This window comes from Alosa pseudoharengus, unplaced genomic scaffold, assembly GCF_046254945.1.
Source record: "Alosa pseudoharengus isolate Yale_2024_CS ecotype anadromous, Long Island Sound unplaced genomic scaffold, YU_APseudo_1.1 YU_APseudo_1.1_scf_8, whole genome shotgun sequence".
In the NCBI taxonomy this organism is placed as follows: Eukaryota; Metazoa; Chordata; class Actinopteri; order Clupeiformes; family Clupeidae; genus Alosa; species Alosa pseudoharengus.
In genome coordinates, this window is record NW_027468870.1 from 4449332 (window position 1) to 4461557 (window position 12226).

A 12226-nucleotide genomic window follows, 5' to 3' on the forward strand; every position below is an offset into this window, starting at 1 on the left:
AAACAATGAATAGCCTCTGACTGAGTGCGGTAAAATTAGATTCAGATTGGATATTCAGCAGACATTCGGCTGAGTTGATTTTACTATTACAAACATGCGTTGTTAGTTGTGTGTGGCGCATGAGATTCTAGGCGCCAATCCTGTTTACAGAGCTATTCATGTCACAGCCTACATTTTGTTAAAAGAAGACTTAATTTGGTGTTTGGAAGCAGCAATATCTCACTTGTAATAACACGCTAACGCAAAGCACTAGAAGTACACCACAAACGTTATAAAGAACCTATTGTTGTGGACTACCTTTCACAGCAGTTCGTTTTTCAAAATAAAAGTCCTACATCTGTATACAACAATTGGCATAATTTTCCCATGCCAATATTTCAGGCTGTGGCGCACTTGTGGCCAAATAAATCACACCATTCTAATCCTTTTCTGGAGCTCTTTGTATCACAGCTCATATTTTTTGGAAATAAGACTTAATTTGGTGTTTGGGGACCACTTGAAATATTTCACTTGTAATAACACGCTAACGCAAAGCAGTAGAAGTACACCACAAATGTTATAAAGAACCTATTGTTGTGGACTACCTTTCACAGCAGTTCGTTTTTCAAAATAAAAGTCCTACATCTGTATACAACAATTGACATATTTTTCCCATGCCAATATTTCAGGCTGTGGCGCACTTGTGGCCAAATAAATCACACCATTCTAACCCTTTTCTGGAGCTCTTTGTATCACAGCTCATATTTTTTGGAAATAAGACTTAATTTGGTGTTTGGGGACCACTTGAAATATTTCACTTGTAATAACACGCTAACGCAAAGCAGTAGAAGTACACCACAAACGTTATAAAGAATCTATTGTTGTGGACTACCTTTCACAGCAGTTTGTTTTTCAGAATAAAAGTCCTATAATTCACATACTTTTCCCATGCCAACATTTCAGACTGTGGTGCACTTGTGGCCAAATAAATCACACCATTCTAACCCTTTTCTGGAGCTCTTTGTATCACAGCTCATATTTTTTGGAAATAAGCCTTAATTTGGTGTTTGGGGACCACTTGAAATATTTCACTTGTAATAACACGCTAACGCAAAGCAGTAGAAGTACACCACAGACGTTATAAAGAATCTATTGTTGTGGACTACCTTTCACAGCAGTTTGTTTTTCAGAATAAAAGTCCTATCATTCACATACTTTTCCCATGCCAACATTTCAGACTGTGGTGCACTTGTGGCCAAATAAATCACACCATTCTAACCCTTTTCTGGAGCTCTTTGTATCACAGCTCATATTTTTTGGAAATAAGACTTAATTTGGTGTTTGGGGACCACTTGAAATATTTCACTTGTAATAACACGCTAACGCAAAGCAGTAGAAGTACACCACAAACGTTATAAAGAATCTATTGTTGTGGACTACCTTTCACAGCAGTTTGTTTTTCAGAATAAAAGTCCTATCATTCACATACTTTTCCCATGCCAACATTTCAGACTGTGGTGCACTTGTGGCCAAATAAATCACACCATTCAAACCTTCTTCGGGAGTTCTTCCTATCACAGTCCATATTTTTTGGAAATAAGACTTCATTTGGTGTTTGGGGGTCCTTTACAACTTAGGTTGATTGTTAGAAAAGTAGAACTTTTTTATTTGAAAAAAACCTGTGTGAAAGGTACTGTGCAGGTATAGGTTCTTTGTCATATTTGTGCCATGCCTCATGTTATTACAAGTGAAATATTGCAAATTGACATACAGAACCACACAATTAAATTTTTTAGAAGATATGTGATGTGACATGAAGATCTCTATGAGAGTAATAAAATGATGTGACCTATTTCCTGACACGTTTGACACGCTGAAATATTGGCATGTGAAAACTGTTGAATAGAGAAGTAGGACTTTTACTATGAAAAACCAACTGCTGTGAAAGATATTCCATAACAATAGGTTCATAATAACATATGTGGTGTGTTTCTACATTTTTGTGTTAGCGTGTTATTACAAGTAAAATATTACATATGGTCCCAAACACTAAATGAAGTTGTATTTCCAAAAAATATGGGCTGTTATACAAAGAGCTCCAAAAGAGGGTTAGAATGGTGTGATTTATTGAGCAACAAGTGCGCCACACCCTGAAATATTGGCATGGGAAAATTACGTCAATTGTTGTATAGAGATATAGGACTTTTATTTTGAAAAAAAATAACTGCTGTGAAAGGTAGTCCATAGATTCTTTATAATGTTTGCGGTGTGCTTCTACTGTTTTGCGTTAGCAAGTTATTACAAGTGAAATGTTACATGTGGCCCCCAAACACAAAATTAAGTCTTATTTCCAAAAAATATGGACTGTGATATGAAGAGCTACAGAAGAGGGTTCGAATGGTGTGCATTATTTGGCCACAAGTGCACCACAGCCTGAAATATTGGCATGGGAAAAATATGTCAATTGTTGTATACAGTTGTAGACCTTTTATTCTGAAAAACAAACTGCTGTGAAAGGTAGTCCACAACAGTAGATTCTTTATAATGTTTGTGGTGTACTTCTACTGCTTTGCGTTAGCGTGTTATTACAAGTGAAATATTTCAAGTGGTCCCCAAACACCAAATGAAGTCTTATTTCCAAAAAATATGAGCTGTGATACAAAGAGCTCCAGAAAAGGGTTAGAATGGTGTGATTTATTTGGCCACAAGTGTGCCACAGCCTGAAATATTGACATGGGAAAATTATGCCAATTGTTGTATACAGATGTAGGACTTTTATTTTGAAAAACGAACTGCTGTGAAAGGTAGTCCACAACAATAGGTTCTTTATAACGTTTGTGGTGTACTTCTACTGCTTTGCGTTAGCGTGTTATTACAAGTGAAATATTTCAAGTGGTCCCCAAACACCAAATTAAGTCTTATTTCCAAAAAATATGAGCTGTGATACAAAGAGCTCCAGAAAAGGGTTAGAATGGTGTGATTTATTTGGCCACAAGTGCGCCACAGCCTGAAATATTGGCATGGGAAAATTATGCCAATTGTTGTATACAGATGTAGGACTTTTATTTTGAAAAACGAACTGCTGTGAAAGGTAGTCCACAACAATAGATTCTTTATAATGTTTGCGGTGTGCTTCTACTGTTTTGCGTTAGCAAGTTATTACAAGTGAAATGTTACATGTGGCCCCCAAACACAAAATTAAGTCTTATTTCCAAAAAATATGGGCTGTGATATGAAGAGCTGCAGAAGAGGGTTCGAATGGTGTGCATTATTTGGCCACAAGTGCACCACAGCCTGAAATATTGGCATGGGAATATTGTGTGCATCGTTGAATACAGAAGGGGGACTCTTATTTTGAAAAACCAACTGCTGTGAAAGGTAGTCCAGAGCAATAGGTTGTGTATAACGTTTGCGGCGTGCTTCTACTGTTTTGCGTTAGCATGTTATTACAAGTGAAATATTGTGGCTTCAAAATACAAAATGAGGTCTTCTTTTCACCAAATGTGGGCTGGAGACCTCTGTAAACGGGATTTAATTGTGTGATTTAGAAGCCTAGAATCTTAGATGTGTACGACACACGATTAACATGTAACGTTGTAACAGTAAATCAACTCAGTCGAATGTCTGCCGAATATCCAAAATCATTCTAATTTTACCGCACTCTCTGACTGGTGCTGACTTAGTAATTTGCCATGTTGTAATCAGAATATTGAGATTCAGGAAGACGATCTGGTGCAAGATGAGTCCACTCCCCACACTAAGCTCAAGTTTCTTAAGAACTTTCATCATCAGTTTCTTGATAACTTTAATCATCCAATCAGAACACGTGAAACCAGTTCTCCTGCAACATTGCTCACAAAGTTGCCCCATGTATCACCTAAGGCAACACAATGAAAAATTCAGTAGGCCTGTTTATGCCCTGTAGGGTCAATAAACAACATTTAGCACTTACACGGTTCCCAGTTAGTTAAAAAACACTATAGAATGAATCCTGATCCTGACTTAGCAACAGTGCCACACAGTGCAATATTAAACAATCTGAGCATGCATTGATAATATCAGGGACTTGTCTCAACTTGGTTGTGAGTGCATCTCTGATACAGTATTTAGGCTATGAGATGTAAGGTCAGCTGATCTGTTGACTGTTTGCAGGTTTATGGCATGTCTATAGGCAGAGAAAAACTGTTATACTCAAACACTGTCCACTTAATCAATAGAGTCAGTGTACTGATGAAGGAATACATTAAATATGCAGATATGGAATGTTTGCTAAGTGATTTCATGCTCCCTTTAAAGAGTATTTTTAGTATTTTCAAAATACACAAATACAGTATTTTATTTTGATACATGGCTACTGTATGTTGTAGTTTATTTTGATGCACTTAAAATTAAAGCTACCTTAAGAACTTCTCCCATCTAGCGGTGAAATTCTATATGACAACCAACTGAATATTACTTTCTAGCCCCTCCCATTCCGAGCGCATTTTAACTCCTACAGTGGCCGTTTCCATAGATATATATCTATGGGCCGTTTCATGCCAAGGTTAACATGGCTTCCCGTCAGGGGGTCAAGACCATAGACAGTAAAAGAAATGGACGAACAGACTCCGTCGTTTTCAATGGGAGGGCACTGAGTCAAATAGAACGATTTTTCAGTTGGTCCCCCCAGTACTGCGCAGACTCACACTTAACTTCGTGACGTTAACCATCGAACTGAATCAACACAGAAATTCTTCTCACACTTCCTTCGCCTTCAAAGTCATCAAAGTTAAACATTTATGTATGTATTATCATCCTCACCAAGTCGAGTTAATGTTGAAGCTACCACACATGATCATCTTCAAAAACAGTCATGCTAAAACAAAACAAAGTCATAGCCTTGAAGCTAATCTTCTTTTCCACTTTTCCGACCTACGGTCAATCCATCGAAAACCTCTGAAATGTACGGAAGCTTATTGCTGCCACACTAAAAGAATTAAAAAGGCTCAGTATTATGTAATTACGTGAAAAGTTTCTTGTTATAACAATATCTTTTTCATGTTTTAACAAGATATTTATCACGTTATTACATGAAATTATCACGTTATTTCATGATACTGATATTTTCACGTTATAACGTGAAAATATCATGTTATTTCAAGATATGATATTTTTACGTTTTAACAAGATATTTATCACGTTATTACATGAAATTATCACGTTATTTCATGATACTGATTAGATACTGATATTTTGACCCTTCCCCACAGCCTTAGAAATGACAGCGATGACCTGACATGCAGGCTACCGAGCCAGAGCGGTCTATACATTCACCCACATTGCCTGAAGATTTGCATATTTATCAAAGCCCTTTCTCCCTCTTGCGTCAAGTTAGCGAAAGTTTTATTTATTGTGTTGATAAGAAGATAAAGCAGAACTATCAGGCTGTGTGAGCCATATATATACAGTCTATGGTGTGAGCAGGCTGTCCTGCATAGAACCTCTCTATCAGCCTCCTTTTCAGCAGCTCTGCCGATACACACACATCCCTCTTCGCTGCTCCTCAGTCAGCTGGGAATTGACCACACACACAGCCTACACACTCATACACACATGCACAAAAACAAACACTCATCAAGCAGCAAGCACTGTAATAGCAGTCAGGGTGCAAGTTAATAGACACTAGTTATCATTTATGCCAGCCATGAGCTCTCGTGGCCTTGTTTCGTTTCGTTTCGTTATTTTGAAATAACGTGATAATTTCATGTAAAAACGTGATAAATATCTTGTAAAAACGTGAAAAAATCATAATTGAAATAACATGATATTTTCATGTTATAACGTGAAAATATCATTATCATGAAATAACGTGATAATTTCATGTAATAACGTGATACATATCTTGTTAAAACGTGAAAAAGATATTGTTATAACAAGAAACTTTTCACGTAATTACATAATACTGAGCCTTTTTATTTCTTTTAGTGTGGCAGCAATAAGCTTCCGTAGAAATGATTAGTGCCCTTTTTAAAAAAAAATTACCCAGTGGGCATTTGATGTCAATTCAACATCAATATGACATCAAACATCGACGTCAAAATTACGTCTAGAAACAGGTCTAGAATGAAAGTTGTATCGACGTCAATGTACTGATGTCAATTTGACGTCAAGATTTTGACCTCCGCGATGTCGTTTTGATGTTATTTTGATATCATACTTTGTTGGCATTTGATGTCAATTCAACATTTATTTGACGTCAAGACGTTGATGTCGTTTTGATGCTATTCTGATATCATTCAATGTCAAGCTTTGATGTCAATTCAACATTTATTTGACATCAAGATGTCATGATGTTGATGTCGTTTTGATGCTATTCTGATATCATTCAATGTCAAGCTTTGATGTCAATTCAACATTTATTCTACATCAAGATGTCATTTCCATGTCAAGCTTTGTTGGCATTTGATGTCAATTCTACATCTATTTGATGTCAAGATGTTGATGTTGTTTTGATATCATTCAATATCAAGTTTCAATGTCAAATAAACATAAATGCGACAAACATTGATGTCAAAATTACATCAGCATTTATTGACATATATTTTGATTATTTGTGCAGAATACAAGTACAAAGACAACAAAATGCAGTTTGTGTCTAACTAGAAGGGCAAAAAAGCAGAAAAGTGATATACAAAGTATAGACAGGTGGTGCATATACAGGACAAGACACAGTGCCGTGTAGACAGTAGTATACAGTTGGTTTATAGGTGGTTTAGAGTAATATAAATTAAATATGTGCAATGTATTAGTAGTTATCTTATAAGGGCAGAATAAATATGGCTAAATATGAACAATGTATGACAACATGTACAATGTAGTAACAAGTAATGGAATGTTGGAGAACATTGAGAACATTGAGAGATCCAGTTGAATGGAGAGAGACAGAGAAAAGGTTTCTTTTAACAGGGTTCCTACACATTTTCTATTTTAAAATCCCATACTTTTTCCATCCTTTAATTTACAAACTTTTTGGTAGATTTTTCTGACCATTCTCGACAATGCTACTCCAAAACCAAACGTTTGTCTCAGCATCCAGGAATCGTTGAGCACCTACATTTGTGCTTTAACATTGATGGTGTGCCACTTTTTAAATCCTCCAACTTCCAAATGTGGCCCATACTCTGCAACTTTCACAACTTTGCTCCTTTCATTGTGGCCATCTACTGTAGAGTTGCTAAACCAAATTCAGAGGAAGAGTATTTAAGTGACTTTCTCCAGGAGTTGCAGCAGTTACAGCAAGATGGCATTGTTAATGGAGGCAAAGCACTTCAACTGTCTGTGAAAGTATTCATATGTGATGCTCCTGCCAGGGCATTCTTTAAGTGCATTCTTGTTACCATTCTTGTGAGTGATGCACTATCAGAGGCACCTATGACGGGAAGGTTTGTTCTTGGGGCCAAAGAGCCAGGTGCGGTTCCAAGGGCTGAAGACTGTTTTGTTTAGGCCAGCTCTGCTGCCACTCTGCCTCCACCGTACTGCTGCCACCTGTGGACAAGGAGGAGTGCGAGTTATACAACAAAATTAGTTATTAGTTGTTAGTGGCAGCACTAGTATAAAATCTCTAGAATCTCTAAAAACAATCACAAATAGGGCAGTTCATCACAGTTCAACAATTGTGGTTTGGAACTAGGCCTGCTGCAACTGGATTGATAAAAAGTAATGTAGTTGCAAACATCTCACCTGGCTACTTGTATTTGGGAAGAGCAAAAGCTATCAGCATGATCATGTTATTAGGTTGTTGTTGTAGAACAAGGAAAGGAATATCCAGTGTTTCCTCTACATTTATTTAAGCATGGCGGTCCGCCACGGTTTAAATCCTATCCCTCTCAAGCCCTCTGAAGTCACATTAAATGGGATAGGATTCAGGAACTAATTAATTTAAACCTCACTGACCAGAAAATGTAATGTCTCTGTTTCATAGCAGAGTTATTGCTAATCAGACATGATGTTGAGCAACTAGAATTGTTTTTAAAATCCCGGGAGTGACACCCCCAAGTTTTTTTTTTCTTTTCCGGAGGGCGGATGGGTAGGTGGACTAGGGGGTGGCTCAAGGACTAGAGTGCCTTAGCCTGGGTTTTCCCATGCTGCCTTACGCACGCGATTTTATTGCTGCTAGGCAGCCTGGATTCTATGGACTTCGTTTTCACCTCAACGAAGGAACCAATCACAGAACGGAGGGAGGGCAGCAAGACGATGACGACACGCCGAAGCCGTTATGAACTATGTACAGACGCATTTGATAGACATTCGTAGCGCCCAATAAACGGTTCTGGGCATTCGTAAACCATGTTTCAAATACGAGAAAATTAATGTCTAATTCCCAGACCCTATCTCAATGAGGTCTGACATTAGCCAGGCTAAGAGTGCCTATTCATGGAAGAGGCATGCGTGTTGGAAGTAGTTTTCAGCTAAAGAGACACTGAAAACATGTTTTAATCTGTATACCATTAACATTGCATAACAAAAGTAAAACATTAATTTGTAGAGTACCAAAACCAGACGTCTTTTGAGTGTAATCATTTTTACAATTGTTTACAACTTAACTCTATGTCCTCACTTGAACCCATTTGCAAGGATGGACGACGCTGAGTATAGAACGTGCTGGCAGTGACAGATAACATGTAAACGCGCCATAGCAGTGACGAGACGCACACACCATACAATCGGCCTGACATTTTGAGTGAACTTAAATGAACTACCTAGCAACAATTCCAACACTCACAAGTTAAGGATGTCTTCAGAGAGTTACACTTGATAAGCATGATAGGTCTACTTTTGGCGCATCAACAATTGAAATGGAGGGGCAGCGTGACTATTTCGGTAAAGGCTACAATCTTTGATAGGTGTAATCTCAAAAGTTCACTTTCTCCATCATCGAACTCTTGAATACAGTGATGGTACAAACCAATATCTGTAATGCAGTGGGTAAATTAACGTTACGTTAGCAGTAGTTTTTACGTTTTATGCAAAAAATATATGGTTTATGTAACAAACCCTTCAAATTTGAGAGAGACTGAACAAAAATATGAGTTTATTGTAAAGTTTTTGATGGGGAATTCAGAGGAACCCATGTAAAAAAAAAAAAAAAACGAAAAACTGATGCATTTAGTCCAAATTAACTGTGCTAAAAAAGTAAAGTGAATGGGTGTTCAACTCTTGAAATAGCATGCATCTCCTTCCATGCAATCCCCGCCCCACCCCCACCTCCACTTTTTTCCCACGCTTAACGGTAGTGTTATATGAAGATAAATTACAATACTTACAGTATTTGAAGTAGCTGCACAACCATGCTAAATAGTATAGTTTTGGCACACAGTACACAAAGACACTTCTGCCATCATACCGGAATGTAAACTATACTCGTAAACGTGCTAATGACCAACCATTTCGTTCGAAATTTCTAAAACAACAATGTTTTTTAATACTTCAAAATAACATTGTGTGTGTGTGTGTGTCTTTACCTGGTGAGTGAACTCTCTTGCGAGCTTGGACGTGGCACACATTTGGAATATTCCAGAATGCACTCAGTGTTCTTACTGCAGCAATCCTCACAACACACCACCTGCAAACAGAGGGAGACTAAGATTAATATGTTGCAAAACACACAGAACATGAAAAGACCATCACTGAAGCACTACTACACTCACATGCATCTTAACACATGCCTCAGAGCAAGTCAGGTACATCAAACAAGGGGCAAATAAGGGCTATGAAATGAAGAACATGTAGCCTAACACTACCCTTCACAAACTAAAGATCCCTTTACTTGTAGGCATGATATTGAGGTGCCACCCACCCATCACATCCATTAAATGACAGGTCTGTTAATAAACATGGCTATATTAAACTGCAGTTCCTTAAATCAGTGGGTAGATAACTGATATATATATATTACTTAATTCATACAGGACCTCTTTGCAGTTATAGCAACACTATATTATGTATCAACACTAGCACTACATGTATTAAGTTTAAATACAGTGACCTAACGTTACCTATGTCCCATGGAAGTTCGCAAGGTAGAGCTAACGTTAACCGTTATTAATTCTAACGTAACGTTAACAACTTTCATCTGTGTCTGCTAGCCTGCATGGTAACAGCCATTTTAAATGTAGCTAACGTTACTTTAAATGTATAGCTAACTTACTTGCGCCTGATATTTCATTCTAAAACTAACAAACAGACAAACAGGCAAACAAACAGATATTCCACATAATAGTGAAGTTAGTCTGCTACTGGAAAAGTTAACATTAACAGCTAACATCGCTAGCGTTAGCTCACTAGCTAATTCTAAACATGACTAACAGCTTTGATTAACATTCCATTATGAAAACAATATATTTCGAATAAATTCACGTTTTCAATTGGCATACAAAAGTACTGTAATTCTTACCTGGGATATGATGACTGCAGAGTTTGTACAGCTTACACATTCAGTCAGAGGCATGACAGAAAAGTGACGGTTGATTGTTGAAGTCACTGGTGACTGCAGTTGAAAAGGAGCAAACTCAGCGAAGATTCTAGAGTGCTGCGCGAATTTGAATTTGATCAGGGGTGGGGGGTGGTAATTGCTGTGTGTGCGCATGCGTTTATCAAGCGGTGATAAGCATCCGTTAAAAACAATTGTGAAAATGATTACTGTTGGCATTTTAGTCTGCTATATTACCAGACTGATTGGTAGAAGTGTCAAAACAATAGTAACATTAGCCTAGTGGGTTATTATTACTACTATTAAGATTATTAACATTATTGGTTCTCATATGGTGGTCAATTCAATGACGTCAATTCCATATCATTTTGACGCAATTTTTCCTATGCCTTTTTTCTTGATATCAAATCAACGTTGATTTAACATCAATCATATTGACCCAAGTTTATAGACCAGTGACTACATGTTAGATTGATCCCTTGTTGGACGTCTTTACAACCACAAGCAAGCCATAGCTTGTAATGCTAAAATAGTATGAAATTATAGATGCTCAACATGGTGGTCAAAACCTTGACTAATTCTTGACATCAAATTGACATCACGGTGCCCGCTGGGTAGGTTTACTTTTTTTTATTATTATTAGGTTCCCTCTGTGTAATGCTGTGTATGCTAGGTTTTGCTTATGAGTTACCGTCAGATAGTAAGGTGGACTGAGCTTCTTATCCAAACAATACGGTTATCTCCCTACGGCGCGAAAGAGAAATTACGTCAAAGCTAGCTTCCCTCCAACCGAACAAGCTAACCGTTCTTCTTACGGGTAACCAACTTTACGGACGAGGTAGTGGAGTCTGTTTTGCCTTTGTAGTGTTTATGTGGATTACACAGAAGCTACAATAACGGCACAGGATATATGTTATATTAAGTTATGGTATTTCATAAAAATCCTACAATGAATGGACTTCTATGGGAGTTAGCAGAGAAGTGGTCCCTCCAGCCTACGTCGATTCTTCTACTTCCGGGAATTCGCCTGCCCCCCTGGGTCAAGAGCGTGCAGACAGAGCCCGTTTACGGAGAGCCGGATCACTCCCTATTAACTCCATTGTACCTGCAATCTGCTGCAGTTTCGCTAGGGGCGATCACGAATAAGTGCAAAAACAATTTCACCTGGTTGTCGTTGACAAATCGAAGATTGGATTGTGGTTTCTGCAAGATCAATATGGATTATAGGTCAAAAGTTGAATGAACGAGTACTTACGTCCTTTCGATTTCTTACAGGTTGGGTCGTTGTTGCCCACAACTCACTAGCTTGCTGCTAATGAATGATGTCATTGACGCATTTGAAAGGCTTTTTAGAACAAATAAGTGACTCAAAAAATATAATACTCAGCGGTGTATATTTTCTCTGCCCCCTCTTTCGCATGCAACATTCCAATTTCTGGCCAAAAAATTATATCCCGAGAAAAGTGGATTTGAGGGGTACAGCTCCATAGACCTCCATTCATTCTGCACTTATTCGTGAGCGCCCTCATGTGGAACCAGAACAGGAACTGCAACCAGTTCAGAAACCGGAAGTTTCCCGAGAGTGGCGGTTCTCCCCTTATTAGACATTCTCTGGTGCAGATTAGCTTCGGCATGTTAGCATACGCCATTTTCAAATATGGCGCTGCATTTGGAACCAGCTCCATGCACGAAAATCCGTGTTGGGCACGAGCTCTCATGCGCGTACATGTTGGTGGACGGGTACCTATCCGGCGGCTACAGCCAAACGTTATTCAGTGC

At 38.1% G+C, this 12226-nt stretch overlaps 1 protein-coding gene across 1 annotated transcript in view; it reads left to right on the top strand.

Moving 5' to 3' along the window:
• The window catches only part of LOC143112104 (syncollin-like), a 40287-nt gene that overhangs the window by 1771 nt on the left and 26290 nt on the right, over positions 1–12226 (top strand). The gene's annotated exons all lie outside the window — the stretch shown is intronic.